The sequence below is a fragment of the Bubalus kerabau genome, chromosome 2, assembly GCF_029407905.1.
Source record: "Bubalus kerabau isolate K-KA32 ecotype Philippines breed swamp buffalo chromosome 2, PCC_UOA_SB_1v2, whole genome shotgun sequence".
Lineage (NCBI taxonomy): Eukaryota > Metazoa > Chordata > Mammalia > Artiodactyla > Bovidae > Bubalus > Bubalus kerabau.
Window position 1 is genome coordinate 171,583,421 of NC_073625.1, and position 22,333 is coordinate 171,605,753.

At 42.6% G+C, this 22,333-nt stretch overlaps 1 protein-coding gene and 1 long non-coding RNA gene across 2 annotated transcripts in view; one reads left to right on the plus strand and one right to left on the minus strand.

Annotated features, from left to right (window-relative positions):
- The window catches only part of SLC9A9 (solute carrier family 9 member A9), a 647,485-nt gene that overhangs the window by 288,390 nt on the left and 336,762 nt on the right, over positions 1-22,333 (plus strand). The gene's annotated exons all lie outside the window — the stretch shown is intronic.
- On the minus strand, positions 1,455-10,256 carry LOC129644082 (uncharacterized). The gene is made up of 3 exons (XR_008710734.1): positions 10,165-10,256; positions 3,949-4,127; positions 1,455-2,897 (listed from the first exon to the last, which is right to left on the minus strand). It is a non-coding gene; the product is annotated as an uncharacterized LOC129644082 (long non-coding RNA).

A 22,333-nucleotide genomic window follows, 5' to 3' on the forward strand; every position in this document is an offset into this window, starting at 1 on the left:
CTTTTCAAACCCTTTTCCCGTGAGGCATATGGTAGACTTTCTTTTCCCACTTTGCTGCTCAATCCCACTCCTGTCTTGTGTGACAGCAAGAACTGTCCCTTCAGGTTTACAAAGGGAGAATTAGTTCGAATTTTGTTTAGAATGGGGGATTGAGGCTGCCAACATTTTTTAAATGTATTTATTTATTCGGCTGTTTTGGATCTTAGTGGCATCCTTCTGGGGGATTGAGGCTGCCAACATTTTTTAAATGTATTTATTTATTCGGCTGTGTTGGATCTTAGTGGCATCCTTCAGGATCTTTTGTTGCAATGCATAGACTCTCTAGTTACGGCTCATTGGCTCAGTAGTTGGGGCACGCAGGCTTAGTTGTTCAGGGGCATGTGGGATCTTAGTTAACCTGACCTGGGATCACACCTACATCTTTTGCATTGCAAGGAGGATTCTTAACCACTGGAACCAGGGAAGTCCCGAGGCCACCAACATATTGAAGCTACTCACATCATTCTCCAGTGGCTCAGTCAATAAAGAATCAGCCTGCAGTGTGGAAGAACTGGGTTCAATCTCTGGGTTGGGAAGATCCCATGGAGGAGGAAATGGCAACTCACTCCAGTATTCTTCCCTGGAGAATCCCCATGGACAAAGGAGTCTGATGGGCTACTGTCCATGACACCACAAAGAGTCAGACATGACGGAGTGACTAAGCACAGCCCATCATTTTCAGCCTCTGGTTTGCCATGCAAGTCAAGGCAGCAAAACAACAAAAGTGTCCTGCCCCTTAAGAACCATAATGGCATTGTTAAAGAATACGGCAACTCCCCAGGTATCAATTGTTTTTTATATTTGTCTTCATTGATGCCTACTGCACCCCACACAGAGAAAACCAAACTTTTTTCCCTTTTGAAAGACCAGGACAGCAACAGGCTGCGCTGTCTCCCCAGATGGAAATTGGGGAATGATTTAAAATACATTGCATTGACTCCCTTGCAGCATTTTAATAACACATAGGTGTGGTCTATGGAACTTCAGATAAGTAAGTCCTGAGCGAGTGCTGTCAGTAGAGCTTGCTTCTGGAATGTTCTGGGAGTAGCATGGAGATTTGGGGGATGAGGATCTCTTTTTTAAGGCAGCTACTGTAGAAAATTATTTTAATAACAATCACCTGGTACTAAGTATCTACCTGGGAAAACTGGGGGTAAGTTGAACTCGCACAGCTCTAAGTCACCCTCCAATGAACCCTTATGGGGTCAGAGCCACAGCCCCATCTTTAGTTCTGCTTGGACTTGTACACATGTCCCTCTCATTCTGGTGAAAGGCAGTAGCATCATTCCATCTGGGCGTGTTTTAGGATGCCTCTTGGAAACAGCTGTGTTGCCTGTCTTTGTGTGGATACAGTATTTTTAAAAATGAAAATCACCATGGCAACAGCTGCAGTCACTTATTACAGAGCAGTGGAAGTGATGCTGGTATTTGTGAGGAAATCTATGCTCTCAGAATAATGTGCCCCTTACAATGGAGTGGATTTTTCCTGCTAACATTACCATTAAAAAAAAAAAAAAAAAAGTGTAAGAGTGTGTGCAAAATAAATTTACCAGGGAACTGGAGCATTCAGGGAATTGTTAAGCAAGAATGGAGCCTTTTATCTGTGGCCCCTGAGTTAAACCATTTGCTATTAGCTCTCAATGCCGGGGTTCTAGGGAGAGCAGTGCTTGTTATTTGTTTTTGACTCCCTGGTATCTAATATGGCACTCTAAATAGAATTGCTTAATGATGGTGATGATTAGAGTTAATTGAAGCAGTTTTCTGCTGCTTTTAGCACCACACCTCCTTTAAAGGGTTGAGGAATCTCTAAATTGGGGACTGTAGGAACCAATGTGCTCTCATCTCAGCCAATAAGTATAAAATAGTTTAAGTTTGGTTTTCTTTCAACTCAGTTCTGAAATTAATAACATCTTTCATAGGCCCGTGCTTAATTTTCTGGCAATTTCTATTTGCTAAGCATTAAGAAGGAGAGTGAAGAGGAAGCTAACAAAGAAAGATATGCCTCGACATATGTTCAAGACTCTGTTTATTATGGAGGAGCATCTGTGTGCTGAGTTTTGAATGAGTTTTTCATATTCCCTAAGCGTGATGTCACATCATTTAGTGATCAAGAACATAGACCGTGTTCTTGATGGACGCAATCAGATAATTCAACAGGAAGCACTTAACTATAAGCAAAGAGAAGAGTGATACCAACTGTGGGTAATTTATGGAAATAATAAAACCTCAAAAGCTGAGGTCTCTAAAACTACAGATAAAGGAGCTTTGAGCACAGCACAAACATCCTTCAAAAACAAAATCCTTTACTCCAAAAAACTCTAACATCTGATGAGATGTTTCAGGTGTGCAAGTAGGATGGGTGGGCAGGAGTGTGTGGTTACTTATGTCTCTGAGTGTGTGTGTGTTGAAAAGAGAATACAGCTTATATTATCTGCTTTATCTCTCATAGTGTTCAAATCCCTTAAAGAAAAGTTATTCCATATATTTTTTGGCTGTTGGGCCCTAAAGTTTTAGAGTGTATATTTCACTACCAAAATTATATTTCATCTAAACTTGGTTAAACTATGTTGTGCAATGGTTTGTTTTCCCCCAATACTCAGAAGAAGCAGAGAAGCCCAAGGAGAAAGTTTTTTGCCCTGGGCTATCGGAAACATATTGGAAAAAGGCTCCATCTCATCCTATTCCTGGAAATGATTGCAAAACAAAAACATTTCCCCCTTTAAGCCCAGTCACAAGGGATTGTTTCATTTTTATTAGAAGACAAGGAAGCATATTAGAATCCACTGAGCAGCAAGCAGTATGTCCATCTCTCTCCTCTCTGCTGCCAACTTTGTTTCCTGTTCAAGTCAACCAAGCAACTGTTACACAAAAAAAGCCAGAATTTGGGATTAGAAAATGATTGGATAGAGTCTTTCCAGAAAAATCTTTAGTGCTTATGATTTACATCCCCCTCTTATTTCTACATCCACAACTGGGTGTTGTTTTTGCTTTGGCTCCATCTCTTCATTCTTTCTGAAGTTATTTCTCCACTGATCTCGAGTAGCATATTGGGCACCTACCGACCTGGGGAATTCATCTTTCAGTGTCCTATCTTTTGGGGGTTCTCATACTGTTCATGGGGTTCTCAAGGCAAGAATACAGAAGTGGTTTGCCATTCCCTTCTCCAGTGGACCACGTTTTGTCAGAACTCTCCACCATGACCTGTCCATCTTGGGTGTCCCTACACAGCATGGCTCATAGTTTCACTGAATTAGACAAGGCTGTGGTCCATGTAATCAGATTGGTTAGTTTCCTGTGATGGTGGTTTTCAGTCTGTCTGCCCTCTGATGGAGAAGGATGAGAGGCTTATGGAAGCTTCCTGATGGGAGAGACTGACTGAGAGGGAAACTGGATCCTATTCTCTAACCCAGGTCTCCTGCATTGCAGGTGGACTCTTTAATCCCTGAGCTACCAGGGAAGCCCGAGCATGCTCAGTAAATCTTTAATCCAATTTTCTGTCAATGGGTGGGGCTGTGTTCCCTCCCTGTTATTTGACCTGAGGCCAAACTATGGTGGAGGTAATGAAGATAATGGCGACCTCCTTCAAAAGGTCGCATGCACACACTGCCACACTCAGTGCCCCCAACCCTGCAGCAGGCCACCACTGACCCACGCCTCCACTGGAGACTCCTGGACACTCATGGGCAAGTCAGGGTCAGTCTCTTGTGGAGTCACTGCTCCTTTCTCCAGGGTGCTGATGCACACAAGGTCCTGTCTCTGCTCTCCAGAGTCGGTTTCCCCAGTCCTGTGTAAGTTCTGGCAGCTCTGTGGTGGGGTTAATGGCAACCTCCTCCAAGAGGGCTTATGCCATACCCAGGTCAACTGCACCCAGAGCCCCTGACCCTGTAGCAGTCCACTGCTGACCCATACCTCTTCAGGAGACACTCAAACACAGTTGTCTCAGTCTCTGTGGAGTCTCTGGGCCCTGATTTCACCCCTCCCACCATCTTGCTGGGGCTTCTCTGCCCTTGGATGTGGGGTATCTCCTCACAGCACCTCCAGCGCCACGCAGCCACCGCTCCAGTGCCACAGAGTTGCAGCACCACTCCCTGAATCAAGATAAATTGGAAGTGATCAAACGGGAGGTGGCAAGAGTGAACACTGATGTTTTAGGAATCAGCAAACTAAAATGGACAGGAATGGGTGGATTTAACTCAGATGACCATTATATCTACGACTGTGGGCAAGAATCCCTTAGAAGAAAGGAAGTAGCCATCATAATCAACAAAAGAGTCTGAAATGCAGTACTTGGATGCAATCTCAAAAATGACAAAATGATCTCTGCTCATTTCCAAGGCAAACCATTCAATATCACAGTAATCCAAGTCTATTCCCTGACCAGTAATGCTGAAGAAGCCGAAGTTGAACAGTTCTATAAAGACCTATAAGACCTTATAGAACTAACACCCCACCCCACCCCCCCCAAAAAAAGATGCCCTTTTCATTATAGGGGACTGGAATGCAAAAGTAGGAAGTCAAGAGATACCTGAAGTAACAGGCAAATTTGGCCTTGGGGTATAGAATTAAGCAGGGCAAAGGCTAGTAAAGTTTGGCAAAGAGAACACACTGGTCATAGCAAACACATCTTCCAACAACACAAGAGAAGACTCTACACATGGACATCACCAAATGTCAATACCGAAATCAGATTGATTATATTCTTTGCAGTCAAAGATGAAGAAGCTCTATACAGTCAGCAAAAATAAGACTGGAAGCTGACTGTGGCTCAGATCATGAAACTCTTACTGCCAAATTCAGACTTAAATTGAAGAAAGTAAGGAAAACCACTAGACCATTCAGGTATGACCTAAATCAAATCCCTTACGATTATACAGTGGAAGTAACAAGTAGATTCAAGGGATTAGATCTGATAGACAGAGTGCCTGAAGAACTATGGAGGGAGGTTCGTGACATTATACAGGAGACAAGTGATCAAGACCATCCCCAAGAAAAAGAAAGGCAAAATGGCTGTGTGAGGATGCCTTACAAATAGCTGTGAAAACAAGAGAAGCAAAAAGCAAAGGAGAAAAGGAAAAATATACCCATTTGAATGCAGAGTTCCAAAGAATAGCAAGGAAAGATAAGAAAGCATTCCTCAGTGATCAATGCAAAGAAATAGAGGAAAACAATACAATGGGAAAGACTAGAGATCGCTTCAAGAATATTAGAGATACCAGGGGGACATTTCATGAAAAGATGGGTACAATAAAGGACAGAAATGGTACAGACCTAACAGAAGCAGAAGATATTAAGAAGAGGTGGCAAGAATACACAGAAAAACTATACAAAAAAGATCTTCATGACCCAGATAATCATGATGGTATGATCACTCACCTAGAGCCAGACATCCTGGAATGCGAAGTCAAGTGGGCCTTAGGAAGCATCATCAGAAACAGCTAGTGGAGGTGATGGAATTCCAGTTTAGCTATTTCAAATCCTAAAAGATAATGCTGTGAAAGTGGTACACTCAATATGCCAACAAATTTGGAAAACTCAGCAGTGGCCACAGGACTGGAAAAGGTCAGTTTTCATTCCAATTCCAAAGAACAGCAATTCCAAAGCATTCTCAAACTACCATACAATTGCACTCATGTCACATGCTATAAAGTAATGCTTAAAATTCTCCAAGCTAGGTTTCAGCAATATGTGAACCGTGAATGTCCAGATGTTCAAGCTGGTTTTAGAAAAGGCACAGGAACCAGAGATCAAATTGCCAACATCCATTGGATCATCAAAAAAGCAAGAGAGTTCCAGAAAAACATATATTCCTGCTTTATTGACTATGCCAAAGCCTTTGACTGTGTGGATCACAATAAACTGTGGAAAATTCTGAAATAGATGGGAATACCAGACCACCTGACCTGCCTCCAGAGAAATTTGTATGCAGGTCAAGAAGCAAGAGTTAGAACTAGACATGGAACAACAGACTGATTCCAAATAGGAAAAGGAGTACATCAAAGCTATATATTGTCACTCTGCTTATTTAACTTATATGCAGAGTACATCATGTGAAATGCTGGGCTGGAAGAAGCACAAGCTGGAATTAACATTGCTGGGAGAAATATCAATAACCTCAGATATGCAGATGACACCACCCTTATGGCAGAAAGTGAAGAGGAACTAAAGAGCCTCTTGATGAAAGTGAAAGAAGAGAGTGAAAAAGTTGGCTTAAAGCTCAACATTCAGAAAACTAAGATCATGGCACCTGGTCCCATCACTTCATGGCAAATAAGATGGAGAAACAATGGAACCAGTGACAGACTTTATTTTCTTGGGCTCCAAATTCACTGCAGATGGTAACTGCAGCCATGAAATTAAAAGATGCTTGCTCCTTGGAAGAAAACCTATGACCAACCTAGACAGCACATTAAAAAGCAGAGATGTTACTTTGCCAACAAACGTCAGTCTAGTCAAAGCTATGGTTTTTCCAGTAGACATGTATGGATGTGAGAGTTGGACTCTAAAGAAAGCTGAGCACTGAAGAATTGATGATTTTGAACTGGGTGTTGGAGAAGACTCTTGAGTGTCCCTTGGACTGCAAGGAGATCAAACCAGGAAATTCTAAAGGAAATAAAGGACTGAAGCTGAAGCTGAAGCTCCAAAACTTTGGCCCCCTAATGCGAAGAACTGACTCATTTGAAAAGACCCTGGTGCTGGTAAAGATTGAAGGTGGGAGGAGGAGGGGATGACGGAGGATGACATGGTTGGATGGCATCACTGACTCAATTGACATGAGTTTGAGTAAGCTCTGGGAGTTGGTGATGGACAGGGAGGCCTTGCATGCTGCAGTCCATGGGGTCACAAAGAGTCAGACACGACTGAGTGACTGAACTGACTGACATTTCTACACTTCATCTAAACCAACCTAATCAGTTTATTCATGGCATTGCATTATATCTTACTTGAGAGTCTCAAGAGGAAGGTAACTCTAACAACTTAATTTTCATTAAACTAGGCAAAAAGGAAGGACATGCTGATTCAAATTCTGATGCAGGAAAGGGAACTTAAGCAGCAATAAAGAAGGAAGACAATCATTTTCTTCACAAGAAGTCAGTACTTCTCCTGGATTTGGTAGCCTCAGGCAGATAATTTGATAACAGTTGTCAGTGGAGAAGGAATCACTGTTTGGCATGAAATGCATCTGAGTATAATTAATTTCTCATTAATAAATGTATTGAATTTTGTTGAACCACCTCTGAAGCCAAAGGTACAAGATTCTATTGGGAAACTCTTGGGTCTGCAAAAGGATCAGGTCTACCTTTTTCTGTGTGCTTAGGTCACAAGAAACCACTGCCCCAATTCTTGTGTGTTTTAAAGCACAAGTCATGTGTTCAAAGAGAACTCATCAAGGCTCATGTTTCTGGATGACACCTGTTTTCACGTTTGCCTTGGTAGGTCGGCTTCCTTCATTTTGCACCCAGAAGAGTCTCCATTTGGTATGACATTCCATTCTGATAGAAAAATAATGTTTTGATTATCCAGAAAATTTAGTAGCAGCCAAGGACAGATATGCTACTTCCTGCCAGATAACAGGCAAAACATCTACCCTTCAAACACAAACATTTTCTTAAGCCTTTGGGAAGGACTGGAGAACAGTTGACTGTGTAAGTTCTTCAGTTTCAATATCCCTTTGGGCTTTTTTTTTTTTTGCTGGTTTGCTATTAAGTAGACATACAAAGAAAGAATTAAAGAAATATACAGATGCTTTAAAGATCTCACTTCACCTGTAAAGATTACTTAAGGGAAGAACTTACCTATTGGAATCACCACATAAAACTAACCTTTTAGCGATGCACAAATTTGCCTGCAGTTTACTTGGGGTGGTCAGGGAGAGAGGGGGCAACCCAGGAGGTTTAGAAACAGGTTCTAATGCAGGTCCTACCACTTACTAGCCATGTGTAAGGACATGTAGCTTAACCTTCCTCAATGTCCTCAATTTCTCCTTGTAATATGCAGATAACATTATCTCTCCTGTGGGGCTATTGCTCTCGTCCGCTCCTAAGTCATGTCCCATTCTTTGCAACCTCATGGACTGCAGCATGCCAGGCTTCCCTGTCCTTCACTATCTCCCCAAGTTTCCTCAAACTCGTGGGGCTATTGTAACGATTACAAATAACATATACAAAATGCTGATCACAGTTCTGGCTTGCGAGAGGCCGTCAATAAACGGCAGCTCTTAGCATTGCAATGCGGAAAGCACAAAGTCCAAGAGAATGTTAACACAGAACATTTTGCAGGAGCAGACCACCTATGCTTTCTAAATTCAGTATTTAAGACTCTAAAATTATGTTGGCTTTGCACGGACTGATCACTCAACTGACCAACAAACTGCCTTTGTGTATCTTGCTGGTTTATTTTGTTATGGTTAGAAGAGAAAGAAGTTTTTTTTTTTTTTTCTGTCATCATTTTGGTAATTTATTGAGTTCTTTTTTTAAATCCAGAAGTTTGAAGGCAGGGCATTTTAAAAGTAAATGATTTAATAGAAGCAATGTTCTCTTTCCTGTCCACTGTTACCTACACAGACTGGTTGGTGCCAGGGCCTAAACTGTCAGGCAGTTCTAGGGCAGAAGATGGCAGAGGCACTTGTCCAGTTCCCTGAGACTTTCCATTTCATTACAGCCCCCAGATTCTGGCATGAGGCCTGTGGGGATTATCATACTCTTCCTGTGATGAAGCTACCTGGGGCCTCACTATCACATCCCGTATGCATCCATTGTGCTATAATCTCCAATTATGCAATGACCTCCTCCTGATAATGTTTCATTAGCATTAAGTGATAAAGCAGGTTTTTCACATACAAAAGCATGGATTTTGCTATTTCTCAGAACAAAATTTTTAAGAGTCTCTCTCTCTCTAGCAAACACACACACACACACACACACACACACACACACACGACGGATATGACCGCAGCACAGTCCTCTATTGTTTTCATCTAAATGCCATTCTCCTCTCCTATCACTCACTCATTTCTGTTTCCATTTGGATGCTTTCTAATAATGGCCCTAAAGCATTTTTTAAAAAATTGGATTTTCCAAAAAGGTCGGGATAGGTTTGAATAAAAATCTAGTGAATAGATTTAATCCAGAGGAGACAGTGAGGTATAATTCTGCCCTTTTCCTCAAAGACTTTGTGATTTCTATATCCCCTTAGTCCTACTTAAGTAAAGTTCAACATAGCTGGTAGCATACTCAGTAAGTGGTGGGTAGAATGATAATGCAAGAGAGCTGACCAAAGAAATACAACAACAATGGCAAAAAACTGGAGAAAGAGACAGAGAAAGAAAGACCTCCCTTCCATAAAAGGAGCAAGTGGGAATTATTCAAAGGCAGCCTTCACCACCTGCCACTTGCCCTTCAAATTAAGAGGAGCCCCACCTCCTGCACCTTGTACCAGCTCCTCTTTCTGACCCACACTAGCTACCAGTTTCTTCCCTTACAAACAGTATGAACAATTCACTAGTTTTTAACCCATCTCAGAAACAGACAGCTGCAACCCAAATGCATTTTGTTACCAGCATGTTACTTATTTCACAACTAAGCCATCAAGGTACATTTCTCTCCCAATTCCGTTTCTCCCGTGGGTTCTCATGACATATAAATAAAGACATCGCATCTTTTGGAGATCTTGCCCTGGGTGCAGTAAACAAAGACTGAGAGCTGTTGTGTCTCACACATTCTGATAGACCTGTGGAGAGTCAAGCCCTGGTGGTGGTGGTGATGGTAAGTTCAGGCATGTGACTTTGGATGTTTTGAATCAATGAAGTTGACATAAGCTAGACCATGAACAGAGAGGATTGATTCAAGCCATGGTTAATTTATGCTTCACGGTGTTATCTGCTATACTTCCTCTGTCATGTATTCCCCTGTAAATACAACTCTCAAAACCTCACCTCTCTCTGCAGAGATACTTAGATGTTGTTATTTACTCACGTTCTCCCATTGCCTGCTAGCCCACAGCAGCCATGTAAGATCCCTACCAGAGCAGAGAGTGTGCAAAAGGCCATGGCTTAAACACAGGGTTTCTCCCATGATCCCACTCCTATTCCCTGTGCCTTGCTCTGGTTAGCTGATTCTCTGATCTTACCTTCTGCAGTTATTGTTGGCCTCAGTTTCTGACCACTCCCTCCTTGTTCTGCCATTAGTATTTGTGTATCCCCACTGCAGTGATGTGTAACCTTTTTGAGGTCATGGACTAAATGGAGAAGATGTATGAAAGTTAAGGACTCTCCTTCCAGAAAAGTGCGAGCGTGCATTTATGTGGCTTCACAGCCATCCCTGGTCTCCTTCGATCATTAATTTCCTGGCTGCGTTGATTGTTGTTGATATATTCACTGTGGCTTGCTCACCTGATTCTAACTGGAAGCATTGCGCTGACCTGTCTCCACCCCAATCCTCAACTGAGTCTTCCAGCCTACATTTCCCCCAGCTTCTGAGCTTTTGTCTGCTTGAAGTGAAAGTAAGTGTATGTTGCTCAGTCATGTCTGACTCTTTGCGACCCCATGGACTGTAGCCTACCAGGTTCCTCTGTCCATGGAATTCTCCAGACAAGAATATTGGGGTGGGTTGCCATTTCCTTGTCTAGGGAATCTTCCCAACCCAACAATCAAACCCAAGTCTCCCACACTGCAGGCAGATTCTTCACTGTCTGAGCCACCAGGGAAGCCCCAGTTATCTTCTGACATGTGCAAAAACCATCTTCTTGAATCTTCAGACTGTTTCAGGGCCCAAGGTCCTAGCCCTAGGAGCTTCACAGCTGATCAATGACCTTGGTAAATGAAGTGTTCATCCTGGTGCTTGGCATCTGACTCCAAGTCTTAGTAACTACCTTTATTACATGGCTGGGATAGACCTATTAATTACCTGAGTTAGAAATCTCTCAATTTGTACAAGTTGTATTGGCTTAGAGATTCAAATATACTGTAAAGTCTACATTCTTGTCCCAGACAAAGCTGTGTCCTGAAGATGCAGGATCAGAGATGACTCTACCGTGGAACATTGCATTCTGCAATATATACTTTACAGCAACTGCTACACACATAAAATGTAATTTAAAGGCATTATGTGAAAGGAAAACCCTCTTTGGTAAGATTTATTGGTCCACAGCTCCCATGCCTCAAACACAAAATCAAAATCTGTAGAGGAGAGGCAACTGCTTTGGTAAAATGCATTAGTTTAAGAAGATAACTGTGTGCTTTGCCCCCAAAGATAAATCTGTGCTCAAGTGAAATTATCTGCAACTCTAAAAAGATGGATGCAGATTCTCAGTTAAGTTGCGATTTGGGATGCAGATGCTCACTTAATTGCTAATAAATAGAAGAACAGGAGAAGGATCTGGGGATATGAGTTGATCAGTGCAAATATTTTCTAGGAGTTGGCTTGTCACCAGGTGAAACTCCATCAGGCTCTCTCAGAAAGCTCTTTATAATCTGAGTGAGTTTGTTACACACAGGAATGAAAGGTACCCAGATTAGGAAAGCTTTTCAAAGGACCTTATCTATGAAAAGTCCTTTGACCCAACCAGAGGCAGCTAGCATTTCATTCAGCCCCTCATCTCTGTCCTCAGCACACATTTTTGAAGCACTACAGGCTCCAATGCAAGAAAGTGCCTGTTTTTGAATTCTTTTCATCTCTATGTGGCTTGCAGTGAGCTGTGGATTGATGATTGCCATGAAAGCAAATGCCATAGGTTTCATGCCTTTTCCTTGATTGTTGCTGATCAGCAATTCCACACAACTTTATTAGATACTTTCTATTCATGATTTTTTTTTTTTCCTGCTTTAGATATAGCAATGAGGTAAAGAATCTGCCTTCAATACAGGAAACACAGGTTCAGTCCCTGGGTTGGGAAGATCCCCTGGAGGAGGAAATGGCAACCCACTCGGGTATTCTTGCCAGGAAAATTCTATGGCCAGAGGAGCCTGATGGGCTACAGTCCATGGGTCACAAAGATTCGGACACGACTGAGTGGCTAACAGACTTAGCAATGAGATTTCTGTGGTATGTCTACCTTGGTGTCCCCTACTCCAGCAAGGCTACTAGAAGCTCAGCTCTGTTGGATTTGCAAGACAACCATGGATCTTTTGGTCTTAACTATTGTTAGCAATTTACATGCATCTCCTTCTTTGATACTATCCCAGAAATCTTCTGCTTTACAAGCCTCATTAAGAAAAAGATGAATTCAGCATTTGATCTAACTCTAAATGTATTACTCATTCCACCTCAAAAGATTCTTGAAATGTTCTGACACATTAATTGGAATTCTAAATGCGCTATATTTTTAGAAATAAAGTTCAGTTTTTATTGACTTCTTTTGAGAAAATGGTGAAAAACAGAGTAATCACTCTAACAATAATATTAATACAAATAACAGTAACAACAGTTTATAACAGCTATCATTTATGGAGTGCTTTCTATGTTCTTAGTAGAAGCACTGTACATATATTAACCCAATGAATCTCCACTCTGTGAAAGAGGCACAATTGTTATTACCACTTTTTAGATGAAGACACTGTAACACAGATAATTGCTATAAAGAGACAGTAGTCACACAGGGTGCACACCTGTAGGAGATGATGTGAAACTTGAGCTGGTGCTGGCATGGACACCAAAAGACACAAAGTGTACGTAGTTTCATAACAAGCTCATCTCCATATGCAGAAGAGGCCTCCACGAAGAAGTCCTGGCCTGTAAGCAGCATTGGCAGTGAGCAAAACCGCTCATATCAAAACGATTGTGTTCACTAATGCAATTTTTTTTATTACAAATTAGCTCCATGCCGTGTGTGCGTGTGTGCTCAGCCTGTCCGACTCTTTGCGACCCATGGTCCGTAGCCCACCGGGCTCCGCTGTCCATGAAATTTCCAGGCAAGAAAACTGGAGTGGGTTGCCACATCCTTCTCCAGGGGATTTTGCCGACCCCAGGATCAAACCCGCCTGTCTTGAATCTTCTACATTGGCAGGTGGGTTCTTTACCAGCTGAGCCACCAGGGAAGCACTAGAAGTCTTAAAATCTTCAGAGTAGTCCATGCCTCCATCCTATGAAGGTGGAATGTTTGTTGAGTTATTTATCTGTGCACGCACTCAGGCAATGAATCCAACTGCTCCCACTTTCTATTGTATTGTAAATGGGCTTTCACTAGTGAGACCTGAGTTGAGTGCCTACTGGTGAGACCTGAGCTGAGTGCCTACCATTCCAGGAAGAGTTACTTGGGGCAACTAATTTACCATCCCTGAGTCTGTTTATGTCCAAAATGCAAATACATGCTTCATTAGATTGTTAGAAGAATTAAATGAGGTGAAATACACAGTTACTTAATTTCTCTAAGGGGCTTCCCTTGTAGCTCAGTTGGTAAAGAATCTGCCTACAATGCAGGAGACCTAGATTCAATCCCTGGGTTGGGAAGATCCCCTGGAGAAGGTCATGGCAACCCACTCCAATATTCTCGCCTGGAGAATCCCATGGACAGAAGAGCCTGGCAGGCTACAGTCCATGGGGTCGCAAGAGTCAGACATGACTTAATGACTAAACCATCACCACAATTTCTCTAAGCCATAGTTTCCTCATCTATAAAATGCAAATCAAAATAGCACCAACTTCAGGGAGTCACAGTATTAAATGAGATAATGTTTATTAAAATGTTTAACCAGCACTTGACACGTAGTGAATGCTCCATAGTGAAAAAAAAAAAAAAGCAGGGAATAATAAGCATTTTGAGTGCTCAGTCAAGGTTGGAACACCTGACCCCCTTCTCCATTTCAGCCTTGGGGATTAATATTTGGTCTTTCTTGTGCATATTAATGATTATATTTTAATTTTAACTAGCTTTCCATCTTTAGTGACTATTAACCTACTTTTCCATCTTTTTCTATCTATTATGACTAAAAGTTTCACACATCACAGTACTCTTTGGAGCTAAGGTTTCATTAGTGAGGATTAAAGCAACTAAAAGTTGGAAACGGGTTGAAGTTCACATCAGATCATGAGAATTAGTCCCTCTCTCTCTTTTTAAATAGGCTCACAGTAGTGGGATTCAAATTCTTGTTTCTGCTTTAGTAAAAGAAGAAAGAAAATGAAATGAGAGTATTTGCAAGTGACTTTTATCTTTAAGACTATCTCAAATTCACTTTCCTCCCAATATTAGGTATAAGAAAAAATTTCTCAAAGCCTGCAGACTAATTCAATTCTGACAGGACTTTTCAGGCTAAATTGCAAAGTAATTTAAGATCTCCTTTCAAAGAAAATGCACATATAATTCATAACAAACCTCGTTTAACTCTTCTTCCCTTTTAACCAATTTTAAGCTCAGAGCTCTCTTCCTCACTTTAGAGTTGGAACTTAATGGACCAGAGCTACTTAGGAATCTGTCAAAGACTTTATTCCCTGCTGAAATTTGTAACTGTTCTTGATGTCATGATCAACCTGGCTCCAACCTAAATCATCGGCGTCTTCCTTGCATCTCCACTTACTGCCCCTTGCTTGCTGAATGCCCCTTGCTCAGCCGTTTCCAGTGGCAGGATCTGGGTAGCACAGAAAACCAAGTCCCCTATCCCTCACCTGAGAGTTCTGGAAAATGCTGAAAATAGAGAGTCATTAATTCTGGGGGTGGGAGGTTCCTCAAGGCCATGTTATCCAACAGTCTAGTGCATGAATATTCTCCATAGCACCCTGACAGGTAATGGTTTCATTCTGTGTTTAAGCATCTCCAGTGACAGAGAACTTACCTTTTAAAGATCCCATTTCATTTTCCATCAGATCTAAGAGTTAGGAAATTTCTGAAATAGAATATAAAGCTGAAATCCTTCTCCCTCTGATGCTTTACTTGTAGACTTTATCTTTCCTTCTGGAAACATAAAGAATGAGGCCAGCTCACTGTACCTGTTTCTGCTAAATGCATCTATCATTTAAACTCTCCTCCTTCCTTACATCCTCTTCCCCACCATCCTACTCTTCCCCCTGTTATCTGCTGTGGTTTTTCAGGTTTCGTTCAGATGGTGGTATCCAGTCCAATGAAGAAAGGCCTGCTCTGCTGCAGCCGTGGGAGAGTACAGCGAGGTCATGCCCACTCCTGTCCAGCTTTCTCTACTCTTACTAATGCAGCCTTCACCCAGAATGCTCTATAACATGCTCCCCTACCCATGGACCCTCCATTAGATGCCCTTTCACTGTTAGAGGAAAATCTAAGTCCTAACAATGTCCTGGAAGCTTCCATAAGACCTGGTCCCAGCCCCATCTCAGCCTGTCTCCTACCACCCTTCCCCAGCCCCTTTCCCTCTAGCCACACCGCCTCTGCTTCTGAGACTAGAAACCCCTCCCATCGTTTTCATATAGGACTCCATTCAATAGTGCTTTTCAGAGAAGACTTTCCTGACCACCCTAACTAAACCAGCACCCTCATGACTGTCTCTTCCTTGCCTTCATGCTGCTTCCTTCTCTTTTCTGTCTCTGTCCTTAAATCAAATATCTATTTGCTTAGCTATTGATTATGTTGTTTTCTTCCCTTGAACGTCAGGAACATGAGGTCAGAAGCTTTGCTGTATTTCCTGCTGTATCTTTAGTGTCTAGAACAAAGTCTGCATGTAGTAGGTACTCAAGAAATATTTGTTGGTGGGAGGAATCTGCTAATTCAGTCTGAGATTGTATTATTCTGAGGGCAGCCATGATATACTAACTCATACTTCCCACAGAGTTCTCTTTGTCTTTTTTTCTGTTGTGCCAGATATCAAAATGGTATTCATCAAGGATTTGGAAAATCACTCTTTGGAGTGAATTTGGATTCTTAGTCAGCAGTCATTAACCAAACAATCCCTTAGAAGCTGAAAGAGTTAATTAATGTGCCTCCCCAAACACAGCTGTTTGCCCTACAGGGTCTTTAGCCCTGGGGAAGGTAAAACCCTAGTTCTAACTCAAGCTCAGCACACTTCTGGCCAGAACCTCTTATTATTAAGAGGCAGCTCTTCTAACCTCCCAGGGTGCCTGGAATGCCCCCAATTCCTGAAGTCATTATGTTTTACAGCAGGTTCTCTTGACAGAGCTTCAGAGGCCTTTGGCAGAACATAAGCCAGAATAATGGGCGAGCAGATGCCAGGATGAATTCTGATGTGTACACACAATTCTTGGCCCCATAAAAATCAATTCCTTATTCATAATTAAGCAACTTCTTGAGAAAGGGCAGGTTGGTACAGTTATTAAAAGATAAATAATAGATAAGGATCCACTTGTTTCTTTTTAGGGGGAAGATAAAAATTTTAAACGCAAAATAGCACTGTAATTAGTTTTTCTTCTATGCTGTTTCTTACCTGTGACACTCAGAGCCAACCAGAGCACTTTTTACAAATTTCCATCACCCCTCTGTGTTGTATTTCTCCTTAAAATGTATCCTTCAGAGCATAATAACAAGGTAACTCTAGATAGCTGGGGAGAAAAGAAACTAGAAGCACCCAGAATAAAGGTCACAAAATGTGTCAGCCTATGAGCTTTTTCCAGTTTTCCAAATTGGGTGTAAGGAGCAGAACTGAAAACAAAAGTAGCTAAATGCATCCATACTAAAAGGAGCAGCAGGGCTCCCCAACAGTAAGAAACACATACCTCTCAAGAGGCTTCACTGGCAAAAGAATTGGTCTTGTTTCCTCCAATGTCTACCCCATCTTCTTGGTCTCAAATAACTGTATGAAAGGGGGCCTCCTTAGAGAGAGGGCAGTGTATGAGGTGTGAAGCTGTTAGCCCTCCCCATGAGCAAGTTTCCTCTCCCCTAAGTCAAGTGGAAGAAACCCCATTAGAATCACCCAAACAGACGAGGGCTGCCTACAAGAAGAAGACCTCCAGCTTATCCCCAGCGGAGGAAGCTGCAGAGGGCCTGAGGCCCTCTCAAAACAGAGCAGGGAAGGGAGTTCTTGGGTGTGGCTTCTTGGAGTGGAGATGCAGAACACAGGGACTGGCCTACAGATTGCTGAAGGAATCAGCTGGAACCCTCTGTGTCAGCACGGCTCCCTGGTTTGGTGTGTCTGGGGAGTGGGCAAGGTGAACCCACCCAGAGCCGTGGTCCATGGTCCCTGGAGGGAGTTCAGTGCTGCCCCAAATAAGAGGACTACAGATCAAGAGAAAGGTGAAAGCCACTGATCTGTCCAAGTGGCCCCTAATCCAAGCCATAGAAAAGGGCTGGGAATGTGTATAGCTGGCGGGGCAGAAGGAAAATTGAGTGGCCCCTGGCAGGGCGTGGGGGGTGGGGTGGGGGGGGGGGAGGGGTTCTTAATAAAACGGAGGTGTCATCGTGAAAGTAGGGACCTCCAAGAAAGGGACCAAGCAGGAACAAGAGTGAGATCAGGGACCCTGTCCATGGTGGCCAAGCAAAAGGTGGACAGCTTGGCTCCCTGTCCTTCCTCCATGTCTCTGACACCAGGGGGCGCTGGTGCCCAAGTGGGAGTAAAGGGACATCCTCTCTCCTCCCTTTCAAATCATCCTGCTCTCTGCTTTAGAATATTCTGCAGGGAGAAGAATCTTGCTTTGAAGATTTAGGTTTGAAGCTAGACAGCACTAAGTTTAGATAACTGAAAGGAATTGAATAATGGAATTTGACCAAGACATCATTAATAGAACTATATATCCAGCACAAAGAAGGATTCCATACAATACAATGGGAAGCAGTGATTAGAAAAAAAAAAAATTCCTACATATGTCCCAACTAATCAAGAACTCTGTAATAAACTTGGGCCAGTGGTTTAAATATTTTCTTTTAGGGATTAAAGATTTGGCAGAGAAAATGGAAGTGCCTTTGGTATATCTTTGGCTATGGTAATCATCTTCCCATTTTTTCTTGATGACATTCATAGAAATTCTAAAAGGAATGCAATCTATTTGCTTAAAACTGTCCTTTTAAAATTTTAAAGTGGCATTGATTCATGTTAACAGGAGAAGTGAGACTGAACTGGGAGACACAGAAGTCGATTGTTTCAATCAGGTACTCAGGACCGTGAGTGGCTTGTGGGAGCTGGGAGGGCCAATCAGAGGGACAGCGTCTTTATGAAAGAATGGCTGCCCAGGAGCTGGAGGTTGTTGAGTAGTGTCTGTGAGTAATTATGGGGAAAATAATTTAGCAGTAGCAGTGCAGAGTAACAGGAGGGAGTGGTGATGGAGACTGGGTGGTCCTGAAAAGATTGTAAGAATCAGGAGAGATGACTCAATAGGATCCAGAGTGAGGAGATGCACAGCATTTTGGAAGGGGTCATTGGCAGCAGGGATAGTGGTTCCATTTACAGACTGCTTTTCATATATGATCTCATCGTCACTCTCAGCATGATTGCAACACTTTTTCCCCTGCTTCCTCTTCTTCTTCTTTCTTCTCCTCTGTACCTCTTTCTCCTTCTTTCTCATCAGTGGCATTTATTGAGAACATGCACCACATTCCATTATATACAAAACGATTTGTAAGATCAAATGATACCTGATACCCAGAGATTCTAGACCAGGGACTAGTCAGTGTGAGACAGTTAATGGCATCTCAGTTCTAATTTGCTTGAGGTAGTACTGATTGGACATCTAGTTTGGGATACTTCTTTTAGAACTAAACCAATCTCTCAGTTCAATAGAAAGAGACAGAGGGAAAGAACAGACAATGAAGAAGGACAAGAAGAAGCAAAAGGAGGAAGAGGATGCAGGGCAAGAAGAGGACAGAGTAAAAGGAGGAGGAGGAGGGGTTACTTGAAGAAGGAAGACTTACCTAAGAAATGCTTATCTAGTTTTGACTTTGTACCAGGTACCATTTCAAATGCTTTATAAACATTAATTGATTGAATTCTCATAGCAACCTTATGTGATAGGTATATTATTATTACCATCATTTTATTATCATTTTAATCATCATCATAGGAAACTGAAGGGCATATAGTCTAAGTAATTTGGTCAAGGTCACACAGCCAGTAAGTGGCAGAGCTAAGATTCTCACTCAGATCTCAGATTCAGGTACTATGCTCTTAACGCTACCTAAGCTGCCAGGGGGTTCCCTGTAGGAACGTCGGAAAGATGAAAAGATGGGCTGTTGAGAACACTGGAGTTTCAGTCATGTCTGTGAACCTTAAATGATACAGTGAGCACTGTGATCCTTATTCATGTTGCTCTCTTCAAAGAAATGCAGGCTATTTCATCCATTTCAAAAATTTTGAATAAAAGATACGCACATTTATTTCTGAGACTGGATGCAATACACGATCATCAAACTAGTTTTTGCTGAATAATCTGTTCCTGAACAGAATGAATCAATAACCTGGCCTTATTTCCAATTTATAAGATGAATATTTAAACACCACTGTGTAGTTCTAGTCATGTTATTTTCAAGGATATTGGTTGTATCCAACTCAAATATTCTTTTCCAGAAATCTGCATATCACACATCTACCTTCACCAGATTATGCTATAAACAGTGCATCTGCAGAGTGGTGTCCCATAGAGCAAGCACCACAAAGTCCAGTTCTTCTTCCCCACCTCTTCCCAGTCTGGTATTTGCCCCCACGGATGTTCAAACGTCTCCTTTGGTGCATGGGAGGAGGGATTTACTTTTTAAGTCCAAAGTGCTGAAACCAGCAGTAGGGCTGGCTGGAACGTGATCGTCCTTCCTCTGTCAGGTTGAGGTTGGAAAACTACACATGCTACCCAAACTCTTGGTTGTTTCTGAAAACACCCTCTATAGCTGCTGCTCCATAATCTAGAGGCTTTGTGTTGCAGCTGAAAACTGGAGCCCAGAAAGATGCCTCCTTTGCCAGGGCGTCGAGACTGGAGGAATAATTTCCTAAAATCCGGGCAGTCAGAAGAAATACAACATCCCTGGGCTATAAAGCCCCTTCTTTCTCGGCTTCATCCCTCACCAGAAGCCAGAGAGTTTTGCCTGCAGATTGTCCCCCGTGAAACCTGGGGAGATGTGACTCAAGCTCGGTGTACTGGCCTGTCCTTGTCCTGGAGCACATCATTGTCCAGGCTGCTGAGGATGCTCCTTTCTTCCTTCATCCATGGAGCCAAGAGCTCCACACAAAACCAACTAGCATCACTTCTATGGCCATTTCCTCCCTCAAGAACCTTCCGTTCCCATGCAGAAGCAACTAGGTCCTCTGCAGCACAGTGTGCTGGGAGGGGAGCCGCACCCCATCAGCCCATACCTGGAACCGAGGTCTGATTCAGCCTCCGCGCTCTGCTGTCTGTCATTGTGGGCCTGTGGAAGGTCTTAGCACAATGATGATGCACTTATGGTGGTGATGATGATGGGCAGCATTCTTTGAGAGTCTTATTTTTTGTGCACATTATCAGCACTCAATGAATGGCCCTACAACCTATAAGACACATCTAAGAGTTTTGGGGTTTTTTTCCATCTCATTTATTTATTTATTTATTTGGTCTTGTAGCATGTGGGATCTTAGTTCCCTGACCAGAGATCGAACCTGTGCCCCCGGCAGTGGAAGTTCAGAGTCTTACCCACTGGGCACCCTAGGGAAGTCCATATATATATATAGGTGTTTAAATATACCTCATATCCTTGCACATTTCTGGAGCATAAGTACTACTATGTCCATTTTATAGACTTTGAAACAGAACCTGAGTGATGAAGTAACTCACCCAAGGCCATACAGCCAAGAAGGATCAGATCTTTGAAGCTCAAGTTAAGAATCTCAAGTGTCCCCTTCAGGCTTGAATTGGTGACCTTAAAAGTAACCACAACAGGACAACATATTGTTGCTGTTCAGTCGCTCAGTCATGTCCGACTCTGCAACCCTATGGGCTGCAGCATGCCAGGCTTCCCTGTCCTTCACTATTTTCATTATATCTACATATTGTCAATGCCTAATAAAAATCTGTAGATGATGATTTATTTTAAAGATGACTCATTTTGGCAAGACTCCTCCCTTCCTGCATTTCTTCCTTTTTCCCCTCTGACTTCCAGTCAGCCTGCCCTCATTTCCTCAGACTTTATATAGTCTGCCATGGGCCTGTGTTCTGGGCATACAAAGAACAAGACCCAGACCAGATCCCGCAAAGCTTAAGTGCTGGAGCAGAAGCCAGACACGAAAGCAGGTTGCCAGGAGAAGCCCTGTCTCCTGCTTGCTTGTAGAATGGGAGAGGGGGTGCTGTTGCCCCACACAACACCCAGCATGTTCTGCACTCTGCCTGCATTTGTGGGGGCGCTGCTCGTGTCCCATCCAGGCATGAAATGTAAGGCTCTGGTACCTGAACTCCAATTGCCTTACATCACAGCCACACTCGCTCAACTATGCTGACGCGGGTTTAGGTTTTCCTCTAACAAATCACTTTTTCAAGGTAGAAAGAAGAAATCTACATTTGGAACTTAGTGATCTTTATTTCCCTGACTCTTAGTTTCTGTATTTTATTTTTAAAAAGGCAAGGGGAGGAAAGATAAATATACGCGCCCTAATTACCTGGCAGAGATGCTATCAGATCAAGCACAGTTATAAGGCAGGCATAAGAGGACTAAGCATTATGTAAATGTGAGGGCTTTTTGTATATTCTTAATGTGAGGTTTAAAGTTTTGAGTGATGCCATCTACCTGCCTTTACCCTCCACCAGGGCTCATACACGTGCTCCCAGTCTCCTGACATAACTCTATGCTTCTACCTTTCTTGTTGTTTAGTAGCATTTTGTTTCTTTTGCAACCCCATGTACTGTGTAGCCCAGCAGGCTCCTCTACCCATGTGATTTCCCAGGCAAGAAGACTGGAATGGGCTGCCATTTCCTCCTCCAGGGGATCTTCCAGACCCAGGGATCAAACCTGCATCTCCTGTATTGATGGGCAGATTCTTTACCATCTGAGCCACATGGGATTCCACCCTCAATTCTCTGACTCCTTGTCTTTGCTACCACTCCAGTGGGAATGGCAACCCACGCCAGTATTCTTGCCTGGGAAATCCCATGGACAGAGCAGCATGGCAGGCTATAATCCATGGGATTGCAAAAGTCAGACATGACTGAGCAACAAACACTTCGGTTTTGCATTTGAATAAAAATGAGTTAGTTTAAAAACAAACATTACATAAATAATCATACAGAATATGGCCAAAAGATGTGATGGTGCTACTTCAAACTGGGGAAGCATCAGGACAGAGAAAACTCTTCTGGGGAGTGTGAAGGTGGAGATGGGGGTGAAGAGATGCTTGTTCTAAGGATCAGATTTGCTGGAAGCAACCTTAGGAATTAATAGAATTATTTACAAAAGAGCGTGACTGTGCAAAAACCTGTGTTTCAAAGGCAGACTGCAACTG